Consider the following 14,827-nt stretch of genomic DNA (forward strand, 5'->3'; position numbering starts at 1 on the left):
ATGCACCTGCCCAATACACAAAGATAAACATCTGGAGCCGTGAAATGTTCTACATTTCGGGGCTGTTCTGGATCAATACCAAATGAGGATGTAGATTTCTTCTTTCTGCTCATGACAAAAATGTGCTTGAAACACACAAAAGTCCTTTGGATCTGCTTCCATTTAAAAAGCACAATTATTCCTGAAGTTTTCAGTTTGCTACCACAGACAGTTTCCTGCTCGGTGTAGTAATCCAAAATATCCATCCATAATGCTTAGCATCTGCTCTGGAAGAGCACCATATTTTCACATTCTAGGAAAAGTTTTTAAATGAAGGAAGGAAAGAAAGAAAGAAAAAGAGAAGGGAAGGAGGGAGGGAGGATTAAAATAGCCTGAGAGTAGTTTTCTCTCTGGAAGCCTCATAATAGATAAACTTTAAAAATATTTACATTGGCAGATTCTTATATTGGTTAATTGATGGTCTACATATTTTTAGTAGAGGGCTGCAGGCAAAAGCAGGTGAAAACAATTAGTAATGATTTCATTATAGATCAATTCACTGTAAAGGTTAATAGCTCTTTGTTTTGAGTAAGATCTCTGCTAACCCTTCTGTGATCTGTGATGCTCCTTTGCACAGTGCTTGGTTCAGAGATATCATCCAATTTTTAAAAGTTATTCAGTAGGGGCGCCTGGGTGGCGCAGTCGGTTAAGCGTCCGACTTCAGCCAGGTCACGATCTCGCGGTCCGTGAGTTCGAGCCCCGCGTCGGGCTCTGGGCTGATGGCTCGGAGCCTGGAGCCTGTTTCCGATTCTGTGTCTCCCTCTCTCTCTGCCCCTCCCCCGTTCATGCTTTGTCTCTCTCTGTCCCAACAATAAATAAAAAAACATTGAACAAAAAAAAAAAAAAATTAAAAAAAAAAAAAAGTTATTCAGTAAATGAATACTCATATTTATATGAAAATCTCATGAATGTCTACAAGAAGATTTGAATTTCATGTATCCTACCTTCCACAGCTAGGGTAGGATCTAGACTCAGTTAACACTTGGCTGTGCTAATTATTTTAATTATGATACTTCACCAAAGAAGCCAGAACAGAATCATTTTTAAACTACAAATCAACAAACCACCAATAGGAAAAAAAAGAAGAAGAAGAAGAACAAAAGATGTGAACAGGCAATAACAAAAAAAAAGAAAATACATGTGGCTGGGGCGCCTGGGTGGCTCAGTCGGTTGAGCATCCAACTTCGGCTCAGGTCATGATCTCACATTTCAAGAGTTCCAGCCCTGTGTCGGACTCTGTGCTGACAGCTCGGAGCCTGGAACCTGCTTCAGATTCTGTGTCTCCCTCTCTCTCTGTCCCTTCTCTACTCTCTCTCTCTCTCTCTCTCTCTCAAAAATAAATAAACATTAAAAAATGTTTTAAAAATACAGGTGGCTGATAAGCCTAGGGAAAGATGCTTCCCCTAACTAGCAGTCATGGGAATGCAAATTAAAGTACCCAAGAGAGGCGCCTGCGTGGCTCAGTCTGTTAAGCAACCAACTTCAGCTCAGGTCATGAGCTCGCGGTTTGGGAGTTCGAGCCCCGCATCAGGCTCTATGCTGACAGCTTGGAGCCTGGTTCAGATTCTGCGGCTCCCTCTCTCTCTGCCCCTCCCCTACTCGCACTCTGTCTCTGTCTCTCAAAAATTTTAAATTTTAAAATTTTAAAAAAAGTACCCAAGAGACACCATGTTCAACCCATCAAATGGGCAGCAATTGGGTACAATGGCATGGTGGGTAAGGGCTCTGAAGTCAGGCTAAACCTGGTCCAACTGCTGACTCTACTGTTTGCCAGTAAGTGCCCCAGGACAAGATTTTTAACTTCTCCAGGTCTATAAAGGGGTAATATTAATATATTACCTACCTTGTTGGCTCGTTGTGGGCATTAAATGATTTCATACACATAAAGCATTTAGAACCACTCCTGGCAGAAAGTAAGCACTTGATAAATTCATCTATTTTTGGCATCAAGTGCTGAAGAATGTGGGGAAGCAGATACTTTTGTACGCTCTTAGTTGGAGTATGAATTAGTAGAGACACTTTGGAAGGTAATCCAGCACTGTGGCTTCTGTCGAAATGAAAGCATATGTATCTCCTGTGACCACACAGTGTTTCTGGGTACTCACTCTTAAGAAACACATTTATTTGTTTCATTCTCATACTCCCTACAGCGGTATACATAATAAAAGATATCTGGAAACAATTACATAAGAGACTAGCTAATTATGGCATAATTATAAATATTATATAGCACTTAAAAATAGCAAGGTAGGGGTGCCTGGGTGGATCAGTCGGTTAAGCCTCCAACTCTTGGTTTCAGCCCAGGTCATGATCTCACTCTGTTCATGAATTCAAGCCCCATGTCGGGCTCTGCCCTGGTAGTGTGGAACCTACTTGGGATTCTCTCTCTCTCTCTCTCTCTCTCTCTCTCTCTCTCAAAATAAATAAATAAATTTTAAAAAATAACAAAGTAGATTTCTGAGCACTGATATGGAATGATCTTCAAGACCTACATCAAATAAAAACAACAACAATCAGTACATGATATGATATTATTATAAATATCATTTATGATATTTGAAAAGATATGATATTTATCTATGTAGCGTTTGTGTAAACACTGCATACAAAACTTAATTTTATAGGGGTGCATGGGTGGCTCAGTTGCTTGAGTGTCCAACTTCAGCTCAGGTCATGATCTCGCGGTTTGTGGGTTTGAGCCCCGCCTCGGGGTCTGTGCTGACAGCTCAGAGCCTGGAGCCTACTTCAGATGCTGTCTCCCTCTCTCTCTACCCCTTGCCCGCTCACACTCTGTCTCTCTCTCTCTCTCTTTCTTTCTCAAAAATAAACATTAAAAAATTTTTTTAACTTTATACACACACACACACACAATATATACGTATGTCTATGTAAGTGCAGTCAACTCTAAGGGAGGTGTGATAGTCAAAGAGAACTTTATTTGCATTATTTTATTTTTTTATAATGCATTCCTCTGCTACTCATATAATTAAAATTTAGGGAAGAAAGGATATGGAATTGTTGTTTAATGGGCACAGAGTTTCAGTTTGGGAAGATGAAAAGGCTCCAGAGATGGATGGTAGTGACGAACACACAACAGTGTGAATGTACTCAACGTCAGGGTAGAGTATGGCTAAAAATGGTTAAAGTAGTAAATTTCATGTTAAGTCTATTTTACCACAATAAAAATTTTAATTTACCTTTTATTTTTTTAATGTTTATTTATTTTTGGCAGAGAGAGCACCCGCACAAGTGTAAGTGGGGGAGGAGGGCAGAGAGAGGAAGAGAGAGAACCCCAAGCAGTCTCCACACTCAGCGCAGAGCTGGACATGGGGTTTGATCTCATGAACCGTGAGATCATGACCCGAGTGGAAATCAAGAGTCACACACTTAACAGACTGAGGCACCTAGGCACCCCTAACTTAAAAATCCTTTATACGATATCGTGAGATAATAGGATGACTCAGGTCAAGGTTTTGTCTGTGCTGCAGAGTACAGAGGTTGAGCCTTTAAAGGAGCCCGGGGGTTCTGGTGGAGGAGAGTCAGAACCACATGGCACTGAGGTCTGGAAAGGAGAGGCAAAGGGGAGACCAGTCTGCCCAGGGAAGGAAAGCCTTGAGAAAAGATAGGAAACAAAATTAGACAGACATCCAGTGGAAAGGCAAACAGTGGCCATGTGACGGAACTTGGCCTTGATCTGCTGGAGAAGCAAGAATGTGGTTCCCCTAAGCCGTTCCCTCGATCTCCAGTCAAAAGCCCTGCAGAGATAAGTTCACAAATGGGAGGGGCTCGGGGGTGTGAAGAGAAGAAAGAAAAGAAAGGGTCATCAAAAGTAGAATCTCATAACCGCTTGTATTTTTGCTGCAGCGGCTTGTCTTTCAAAGAGCTTTCACGCACCTGGAGAGAACTTGATTCCTTTCTGAGAATATGCCTTTCAAGTAGATTAAAAACTATTTTCGTGAGTCTCGGCTGTTTACATGCAAACCTGTCATTCAGATGATGTGTGCCTCGCAAACGCCCACGGAGGCTTATCAACGGCTCCCTTCCTTTTTTTTGGCTAATTTCCTTTAGGTTCCTGTGCAGTGTGTCTGGGCAAGGGAGGAACTTGAGGGAACCAGAGGGAATTTTATTTCCTCAACAAAGTGAAAACAAAAATGCGAAGGGCATGACGGGGGTGGGGCTGCAGCAAAAGTCCAGAATTTTCTCCAGCTGGAATGACAGCAAGACGGTCTCAGAAGCTGAGCTTACCCAGTGCTTGAGAAAGACAAGGTCCACCCGAATGTACAGGTTTAACGACTTCCCATGGTCACTAACACCCAAGTTCCATGGCTTCTGCCACACATCCGTCAGTAAAGCCTAATAACTGGCCACACTCAAGGTTAGAAAAAGGCTTTCTCTAAACAAGGACACATTGGCTTTGAGGGGTGGGGACAGAATAAAGCCTTGGATTCAAATGCAGTTGACCCTTAAGCAACAAGGGTTTAAACTGCATGGGTTCATTTACAAGTGGATTTTTTCCAATAAATACAATATGGTACTGTAAATGTATTTTCTCTTACTTATGATTTTCTTAATTACATTTTCCTTTTTGTAAATTACTGTATTGTAAGAATACAGCATATGATACACATAACATACAAAATATGTGTTAATAACATAATAGACTGTTTATGTTATTGGTAAGGCCCTTATATAAACAGTACGTTAGCAAAGTCTTGGGGGAATCAAAAATTCTACGTGTATTTTCGACTGTGTGTGGGGTCAGTGCCACTAACCTCCGTGTTGTTAAAGGTCAAGTGGAGCTCTAAATTCTCGAACAAAGTTTAAAACACATTCTGGGGGCGCCTGGGTGGCTCAGTCGGTTGAGCATCTGACTTCAGCTAAGGTCATGACTCAAGGTGTGGGTTTGAACCCCGAGTCAGACTTCACCCTGATGGTGCGGGGCCTGCTTGGGATTCTCTCTCTCCCTCTCTCTGCCCCTCCTCCATGTGTGCTCCCTCTCACTCGCTCTCTCTCTTTCAGATAAATAAAAATCTTTTTAAAAACTTTTTAAAAACATTCTGAATTGAATTTATGTTGTGGGGTGAGATTTTTTTTTGGCCAGAAAAAATTTTAAAGCAATTAGCAAACCACTTTGATCTAGATGCTACATTGTTCTCTAGAATTTATGACATTGAATATAAAAGTGTTCTCTACCCTGAAGATTGATCTAAATTTTAGAAGGATAAAGAGATGACTTGTGAGCCTTTGGAAAGAAAAAGCTGATCCATTCAAGCCAACATAAGACAAAAATAGATAACAAACCAACGGGTATGCGTGTGTGCGTGTGTGTTTGGCAGAAGAATCCTCAATATTTTTAATAATGTTTCAAGGGCAAAGCTGAAAAATATGGCCAGGATATTAACAAATATAGGTTGATTTTTAACTGACCAAACAGCACTGCCCCAAGGTTATTAATTTGTAAATCTAGGTTTCTTCACGTATAAAGTAAAAAAGATGATTTAGAGATCCACTAAGGTCTTCTCGGCTTCTTCATCCTGTGGTTGTTTTACCCAGAGGAAGGTCCCCTAGAGATATTTCCCAAGATTTGCCAAAGCCTGTCTTTTTTTTTTTTAAGTTTATTTATTTTTGAGACACAGAGAGAGACAGAGCATGAATGGGGGAGGGGCAGAGAGAGAGGGAGACACAGAATCGGAAGCAGGCTCCAGGCTGGAGCCATCAGCCCAGAGCCGGATGCAGGGCTCGAACCCACGGACCGTGAGATCGTGACCTGAGCTGACCGCGAGATCGTGACCTGAGCTGAAGTTGGACGCTTAATCGACTGAGCCACCCAGGCGCCCCTGCCAAAGCCTGTCTTAATTTGGATGAAAAGGTAGAAGACATGCTTACAAAGCCAGAGGAGACACAAAAGGAGGAGCAGTTATTGCCTTGAGGATAGAATCGGCATTCAGAATTACCTACCCCCACTCTCCAGACAATAACATCATGGTTTGAAACTAAGGAGATAAAATGTAACCATTCAAGGTTCTGATTTTTAAGAATCCATCCTATAAGGTCAGCATCTTGAAGATCAACCTCAGCGGCAGTCCAGATAAGGAAACTGCAGAGATTTGGTTGACTTGAAATTCAATATCAAACATCAGAATGGCATATTTCAGGTTTGGAGGCAAAGGAGGATTTGATATGGACTTAAACGACAGAAATTAAATATAGGGCCCAGACCAAAGGGCCTCATTGCTCTACTCGATATTCTGCCCTGAATTTGGAGTACCATGTTCAGCACCGGGCACTGTCCATTGAGAAGGATTTGAACAAGCTGAAAGTATTGAGGGGAAGAGGAAAAGATAGCCACAAGGCACATTAAAGGGTGTTGGCCTACCACCCCCACCCTCGCCAGCACCCCGGCAGACCTGGCTTAGCTCTTTCACGGCTCACTGCATGGTGGGTGTATGTCCTTGCTTGGACCCGTGAGCAGGAGAGCGCACCACTGCCTGGTCTGTTAGAAACTTCTTCCTTACCCTGAATGAAAATCTCATTCTCTAAGACTTCTCCACGCATCGTTCCAGGTTCTAGAACCCTGGGGCCACATAGGTCCATTTTAATCCCTCTTCTGCGTAAACAGGCCTTCTATTAAGTCAAGAAAAGGAATATTCACCCCAAGAAATCTTTCCGGGTAAAACTGGACTGATTTTAAAAATGGATCTTCAAGATCCTTTTTTGGCTAGCTGCCCCTAAGGGTTAGAAGTTTGTCTGTTCGAGAGGCGAAGGCCCCATGGTCATTCTTTCCTCCTTGCTTCGTTCAGAAGCAACCAAAGGAGCTGCTGTTCACTTGGCCCCACCAGTATTCTATCAGCCTGTCATCGGAGGCAAGAGATGTTTAAAAATTGGAGCAATGATCCCTGAACATGACTTTTCTGATTCTTAAGGGTATTTCTGGTTTACACAAAATTCTTAGAACACTCTTTTAGCTCACATTGATTTTAAAAATAAATATGTGCCTGAGAGCACTGTATGAACACCATCAAAATTGCAGGTCTCTATTCCAAACAAGTTGAACTCATTGTCTCAGTTAGCCATTTTCCTTCTATTTCCAAAATAATTATCTTGCCTTTTTTTAAAAAGGCATTGATTGCTATTGATTCCTATCCCAGTCTGTATTGGACAGACACACGTTTTTTAATGCTGCTGCTGATACTGCTACATAGTTTCACTTATCTGCTATTTATTTGAGTGCCTACTATGTGCGTGACATCTTGAAGTACATGGCAAAAAAAGAGCAAAACAAAACAAAACAAAAAAACCAAGGGTGAGCTGTTTGAATCGATATGCATAATTTACCAAGAAACGTAGAGATACAGGGAATTGGGGTAACTTGCCTTCAGAGGGGGACAAAAATGGAACCACCCCCCACCCACCCTTTTGCTCGCAGACCTGAAAAAAATCAAGAAGTGCTTCTGAGGTCTCTTCACTGATATTTCATAACCTCTTTTTAAAACTCAGCTTGTTCAAAGTAAATAAAATGTTGCTTGTGTAAGTAATTAATCAAGAATTACATGGGAGGTTTATTATGAGGCCAATAGCAAGCAGCCTCCTGAGGCGCTCAGCAAACTCTCTCTTTCAGTAAATAATTACTTAAGTTAAAATTATTTACTAAATTAAGTCATTCCTTTTGTGGTATCTCTAAGACTTAAAGTAATTGGCTGGGTTCGGTTCAGTTTGGTGTTTTATAAAGAAGAGAATAGTGCTACATAATGAATGAACGGTGCAATTAACTATAAATTTAGCACTTCAGAAACACGTTTTTAATGACTAAGAACAGGTACAAAGAGCCCTGTGTGTTTTTTTAATTTTTTTTAAAACCTAGGTATAATTTTCCATCTTGTTTAATGCAGCAATGCTGGGAAAGTGTTAGCACAGCATAACATTATTTCCCATTTACGGACAGTCAGCAGCACAGAAAGCCCACTCCGGACCCACAGCAGCCACGGGCCCCATCCCTGGGCTCCCAGTGAGGACTGCTCTGGCCTCCGGGTGGGTCCAGCTCTTTCCTTTCTCTCGCCAGCTCCCACCAAAGCCCAGGCTGCTCTGGCAGGGCTGTCCCTGCACCCTCCTGGGGTTAGGGGGGAACAGTAATGATCTCACCCCTGCCTCCCCTTCTCCAAACCATAACACCTCCCTCTTATAATTATGAGGAGAGAAATAAGGAAAAACGTAACCTGGGTTAACTAACACCTTTAATTAACTATTTTTTGGTTGTGTTTTCAATTTTTAGGAGTAAAATGCAAATCAACAGCTTTCAAGAGCAGGAAAGAAAACTGAATTCCCCTCATTAAACAGCGGTACCCTGAAAAGGTCTATGCGATCACTTTACTTCTCCCCACGGTTCTGGGTTTCTAGCTCTGAAACCAGAAGTAGGCATCTACCACGTGCCGGGCACCAGGCTGCAGGATCTTTCCAGCATGTCGTCTCATACGCTGCCCATGACAGCTCCGTGACGTTGCTGTGGCAAGTGGTAACTCACGGGGGAGAAAATGGACTTTTCAATGCTATGTAGCTTCTTTGTAACAGATCCAGAATAGGTCTCCCTCCCTCACCTTCACACACACACACAGACACAACACATACACACACACACACACACGCTCACACTCACGCGCACATGCTTATTCACACTCTCCAAGGAGAAATCAGGAATTAATTCAAAATGCCATCTAGGATGTGTCCTCTATCTTTGCCTCCAACATAGATGACCAAAGCCCAAATGACTCTAGAACTCCAGAAAATGCTTCATTTATTAACCAATTGGGTCTCTGTAGTTAGTACACTTTTTAAAGGCAGAAAGGTAAACACATTTGTTATAGAAAGAGAAAATTTTGCCAACAAGGGTTGCAAAAAAATTTACTTGGACCTTCACCATAAGTAAACACACTAGTTATCCAGAGCACTCTCCCCTAATATGCCCAGTGAGTAAGGTCTCCTTGGCTCAGTGATGTCTCCTAGATCTTGTGCTGTGGTACACAGACTTGCTTTCTGCTCCCGTGTCAAGTCCAATGGCCTTTGCTCAGCCCTTATCTTCTGGACCTCTTTGTAGTGTTTGATCCTCCTGAACACCCTACTGCTTTGTTCAGTGACGCCTTTAACATCTCCTATGGTGGTTGATTTTGGGTGCCGGCTGGACTGAGCTGAGGGATGCCCAGATAGCTGGCAAACCATGATTTCTGGGTACGTCTGAGATGATGCTTCCAGTAGACATTAGAATTTGTATTAGTAGACTGAGTAAAGATCTCCCTCACCAATGTCTCTGGGCATCATCCAATCCATTGAAGGCCTGAAGAGAACAAAAAAGTGGACGAGGGGTGAATTTCGTCTCTCTCTTGAGCTGAGACATCCATCCTCTACCCTCATACATTGGCACTCCAGGTTCTCAGGCCTTTGGACTTAACGGAATCATACCACCAAGCTGGTTCCCCTGCTTGTAGACAGCAGACTGTGGGGCCGTATATATATAGTGAGACACCAGGCGTCACTTTCAGGTGATACCAACACCATTGTAACTCACTCTAACACAAAGCAGATGGAGGTTGACATTGCAGTGGTAGGTCTTTGAAGCTGGATTACGGACTTAGCCAAATTATTCCAAGGACAAACGGAAGCTATTAGTGTATTTTAGTAGAAAAAAGGTATGACTAGGTTTGCATTAGTCAAAGATCACTCAGGCTGCGTTAAAAATAAGTAAAATTTCATTAGAGTGAATGGGTGGCAAGAATGGCCCCTGGAAGATCATGTAGCAAGTTACTGCTGTTGTCTGGGAAAGAGGGAACAGTCGCCAGGCCTGGAGTAGTGGCAGCAGAGAGGAAGTGGATAAATTCTGTAAGTAGATAAAGCATGATTGGAGGGACTTGGTGATTGAGTAGGGATGGGGAGGGAGGGATCTAGGATGGTTTCCTACTTCCTGACTGGACAGCAAAGCCTTTCCTAAGCCATGGCGGGTAGAAGGGGTGGAGATGGTCAATTCAGTCCTTTGCGTGCTGAGCATGAGGTCTCTGTGAGGTCCCTCATGGGGAGCTGCTTTAAGAAATGCCCATGAGTCAGGGAGGAATCAAAGCTGGAGTTAAATATGTGGGAGTTGTGGCCATATGAGGGAACCCATGGAGGTGCTGAGATCACCCTGGAAGAGTGTGCATATAAATGAAGAGCCCTTTGTGCAGAGCCCCCCAGACAGCCCTCCTAAGACCCCATAAGTGATTGTTTAGCTCTGGCAGGTCCCTCAACCTGCCGTTCTTTGTTTTCCTTCTCCCCAAGTTCATGCTCTACTCACTTCTTAAAGACTACTGCAGTAGACTCGTCTCAGACTCTCTCCTTTCTATTTACCTTTCTTATCATTGCCAAACTAATTTGCCTAAAGCTCTGACCCCTGTCTTGTTACTTTTCTCTTCAAAAATCTTTGCTGTTTCCCCACTCCCTGCCAAATAAAATGTAATGACTTCACCCTGGGACTCAAGGCCTTCCATAAGATGGCCTCCAACCAGAAAACCTAGCCTTGCTGCAGCCCTCTATTTATTCTGCTCTCCATCCAAGGTGATATACATGCTCTGGCATAAAGTCACTTGTCCATCTCTTACATCCTGTGGGGAGGGGGGACACCAAAGGGGTTTACTGCATTGAATAAGAGGATATGCCTCAATGCTCAGAGAGAGATGTCTGGCTTCTGACACTGGTTTTCTCCAGGCTTCAAGATCTGCTCTTGTGATGCCAACAGACAAATGAACTGTGGACTTGGTAGGGAGTTTATGAGGGGGCACACTTCAGCCCTGAAGTGTGAAGGGAAGCATTTCAGTTGCCAGCCAACTAATCCAGACAAATGGAAGCCTCATCCATTTTGAAGGAGGTTTATGAGGGAAAATTCTATTTGCATCTTTAATTATACAAGTTCCTTCCAGCCAATGTATCAATAATATTTATACACAGATTTATCTAAGCTAGCACCATGAGCCAGCCCTAGAGGGGAAATGAAACTCACAGTCTTGTAGAGAAATAGATACAAATGAAGGTCCCAGTGTGCATGAAGGAAAGCTCCTTGGGGTAGAAACTGGTGCTGGAGGGTGGTATGAATGGCAAATGATTCAACAAGATTTGTTGAGTGTCTCCTGTGTGCTAGACACTCTTCTATATGATGAATGAAACAGTGGGCAAATTAGACAAAAGTTAATGTTCTCATGGAACTTATACTCTAAAGAGAAGAGACAGACAAAAAACTTCGGTAGGTAATATACTGTGTTAGAAGGTACTACGGTGCTGTGTGGAAAAGAGAACCAGGTAAAGGAGATGGGGACTGATGCAAGGGTTGCAGTTTTACACTAAAGCCCGCAGGGCAGGAGTCACAGAGAAGATGTCACCTGAGCAAAAGACCCGAGAAGAGGGAGGGAGGCACTCTCCCTCTCAGGGAGTGTTCCCTTTCCTGGAACTCTCAGGAAAGATTGTTTCAGGAAGAGGGAAGAACAGCCAGTGCAAAAGCCCCAGACAGAAGTTTGCTTGACTCATTCAAGAAAGAGGAAAGAGGCTCCTTTGGCTGGAGCAGAGGGAGCAGGTCCAGGGCAGCAGGAGATGAAGTTAGAGACTCACAGAAGGTAGAGGATGAGATGGTGACGTGCCTTGAAATGGCACCACTGGACCCTTGGGGGCAGAGGAGTGATTCCACTTCTGTGGTGAAAGCAGCCCTCCCACCCTGCTGAGGAGAATACATCATTGGGGGTAAGGACAGGAGCAGGAAGCCTGGGGAGGAGGCCACTGCAGGAATCCAGGGAGGAAGGCAGTGGCTGGGACTGGGTGCAAGCCTCGCAAGTGGCAGGAAGGGCTGGACTCTAGCAGATTCTGCGTATCTGGACGACAGGATTTATGGAGGGGTCGGGTACGGAGGATGAGTGAAATAGAGCAGCCAGGGTGTTTGCTCTGAGCTATGGGAAGGAAGGAAAGGTCATTTGCTCAGTTGTGCAACACAGGGTAGGCTGTGGATGAGAGGTAAAACATAAGGAGTTTGGTTTGGAACCTGTTATATGTGTGATGTCCATTAGACACGCAATTGAAAAGTGCATGTGGCCAGTTACACACACACACAAATCTGGAGTTCAGGGGGAAAGTCGAAGCTTCAAATACAAATTTGGACCCAGATCATAAAGACTTTCCTCTATAACAATAATAAAACCCACCTCCTCTTCCTCCTCCTCTGTTACTACCACCGGTTCCTCCCGCCATTGATCATTTCCATGTGTCAGGCTTGTGCTAAGCATTTGACTCACATCACCTCATTTACTTCTCACATTGTCTCCGTGAAGCAACCATTTCAGTCCCTATTCTACAGGTGAGGCATCTGAGGCACAGAGAAATTGCATAACTTGCTCAAGCTCACACAGCTGGGAAGAACTTCATTCTACAGGGAGCGGGGAGCCACTGAAAATGGAAAACAACACTGTCAGGCATTCATGTTGGGTAAATGGCTCCGAGGACAGCACAGAAGTCAGGACGGGATGGTGTAGGACTGGTGAGGAGACCATTCCATTGCAGTAACCCAAGAGAAGAGGTGATGTGGGACCGAACTCAAGCTGGGGTTGCAGAGACAGGAAGGAAGGAACTGGGTCCAAATGTACAGGTAGCATGACAAGGTTTGGTGACCCAGTGAAGTGGGGACATGAGAGAACAATCCATGAGGTCTATGGACTTCAGGGGGAGCTGGGTGAAGGGTGGTACCACTAGCTGAGGTAGGGAACTCAGGAGAAAGGTTGGTGCCAAGGGCCACATGAGGAAGCGAGGCTGGGGGCTGTTGCAGGCATAAGCTGGGATCAGCCAGGGAAGGTCTTTCCTGCGAGGCTCAGGAGCTTAACTTTGCTCTGACTAGGAAGCCATTTGAGCTTTGAGCCAGATGAATGTGGCCACACATAAGAATCCAGTCCTGTGGTCCTTTGAGCTTTGCGAGAGCAGGATCTGGGTTTCTGTGTGCATTTCCCTGTGCCCATCAACACACAACAGCTACTTAATACAATAAACAACGCTTTCACCTCCCCCACTTCTTGCCATTTATTGGGCATACTTGCAGAAGACTTTTTTCAGAGGCAGGCACATTGTGCAATCGGGTTGAATAACCTGAATAAATCCATTCAGCATTTCTATAGCATATTTTAAAACCCAACTTATAACAAGTAACAGCCCCCTTACTTCTCCACAACCCACTCCTCCCCACCACCCCAATTGTCTGCCCTGACTGGGATAATAGGTAATTGTGTTCCAACATGCATTATGCTAAAATGCTTCTCTTTGCCCGGCTTCCATCATTATCAAAACCCAGATCCTAATCTAACTTCATCATCATTAAGCAGCCAAACCAGCTGCAGCAGTGAAAATGGGCAAAAGGAAAAGGCTTAGAAGAGCGACATTCCTCTGAGAAACAAAAGAATCATCTCTGATCAAGTGACCCAGCATGAGGGAAGGAAGAGAGAGCTCGGGGAGCTGATGAAACCAAAATTGCTGGTTAGGCCTTCTTCTCATTAGTTTTTCTTTCACACTTCACATTAGCTCAGTGAAAGGGAGATGAATTAAGAGTTAAATGCACCAAAATAACTTAAGCGATCTTTAAATAAGACTTAAATGTGCTTTGTGTTTCCACCAAAACCCCCCTTCCTATTTTGTTTGCCTTTCTCTCCCTCACAGTGACCTCGGGTCCTTTCTTTCTCCCTCCTCTTTGCCTCTTGTCTCCCTTGATGCTCTGCCCTGTCCTTGGCTTGCTGGCTTGCACACTGTCTTCTCTCCAAGGCCTCGCCCTCCCTTTGAGACTCCTCCCATATGCCCTCATCAGCCTCCAGAACCCTCTTTGGATCCCTTCTCTTTCCAGCTCCCTCTACTTGCCCTCAGCCCTTCTCCTTCTAAAACCTCCCGCTCCCCATCATGCCCCCACTCTCAAACCCACACTTTCTGGTGTCTGGCCTTAGATGCCACCAGAAGCCAAATTTCTAGTGACAGAGAGCCCATTGTTGCCCAATGAAGGCAGATGATATAAAGGAGGCAATTGCTTCAATTCATAATTAAAATAAGCTAAACAAAGCAGCAAAACAAGACAGATTAATGGTTTGGAGATCTCAGGACGAACTCTTTGCAGAAGGCACTACGCCCCAGAAGCATATCGACCAGCTGATCAATTCTCAAATTCTAGATAGATGGGTCGGTGATAAATGATTACCCCACAACCCCTCCCCGGTTACTCCCAGGCCCAGCTCACGCACACTGAACAATCCTGTTACAAAACACCTTGCCCAGATTGTTTCTCTCTCTCCCCTCCCCACTTTTGTTTCCAGCTACAGGGAACTCCTAAGTAGAAAATCAATAGGCGCTTTAATTACTGGCCCCCAATTCATCAGGGCCTCAACTGTAATTACTCTACCTGAGTCGGGAGCCTTGGGAGCCAATAAAGTGAGACAGCCAGGCACTGGGTAATGTGCATGATGACAAGAGGCTGGAGTCTGTGGCTCAGCCTGGGAGGAGCGTTCTGAGACTGGCATCCTCTCTGCTTGGGCCCCTTTCCCTGCTCGGCAGTGAGGGAGGTGGTCCCAGAAGGGATCCCAGGACAGAGCCAGTGGGGATGTGGCTGAACACAAGGCCAACCCTTCTGGGCTCTCCTAGCTTTTATTCAGTCAAAGGTCCCTAGAACCTTGCTACTCGAAGTGGAGTCCACTGACCAGTGGCTTCCTCATCCACTGAGGAACTGTTAGAAACACAGAAGCTCAAGCCCCGGCAGATGTATGGA

Source organism: Panthera uncia, chromosome F1 (assembly GCF_023721935.1).
Source record: "Panthera uncia isolate 11264 chromosome F1, Puncia_PCG_1.0, whole genome shotgun sequence".
Taxonomy (NCBI): Eukaryota; Metazoa; Chordata; class Mammalia; order Carnivora; family Felidae; genus Panthera; species Panthera uncia.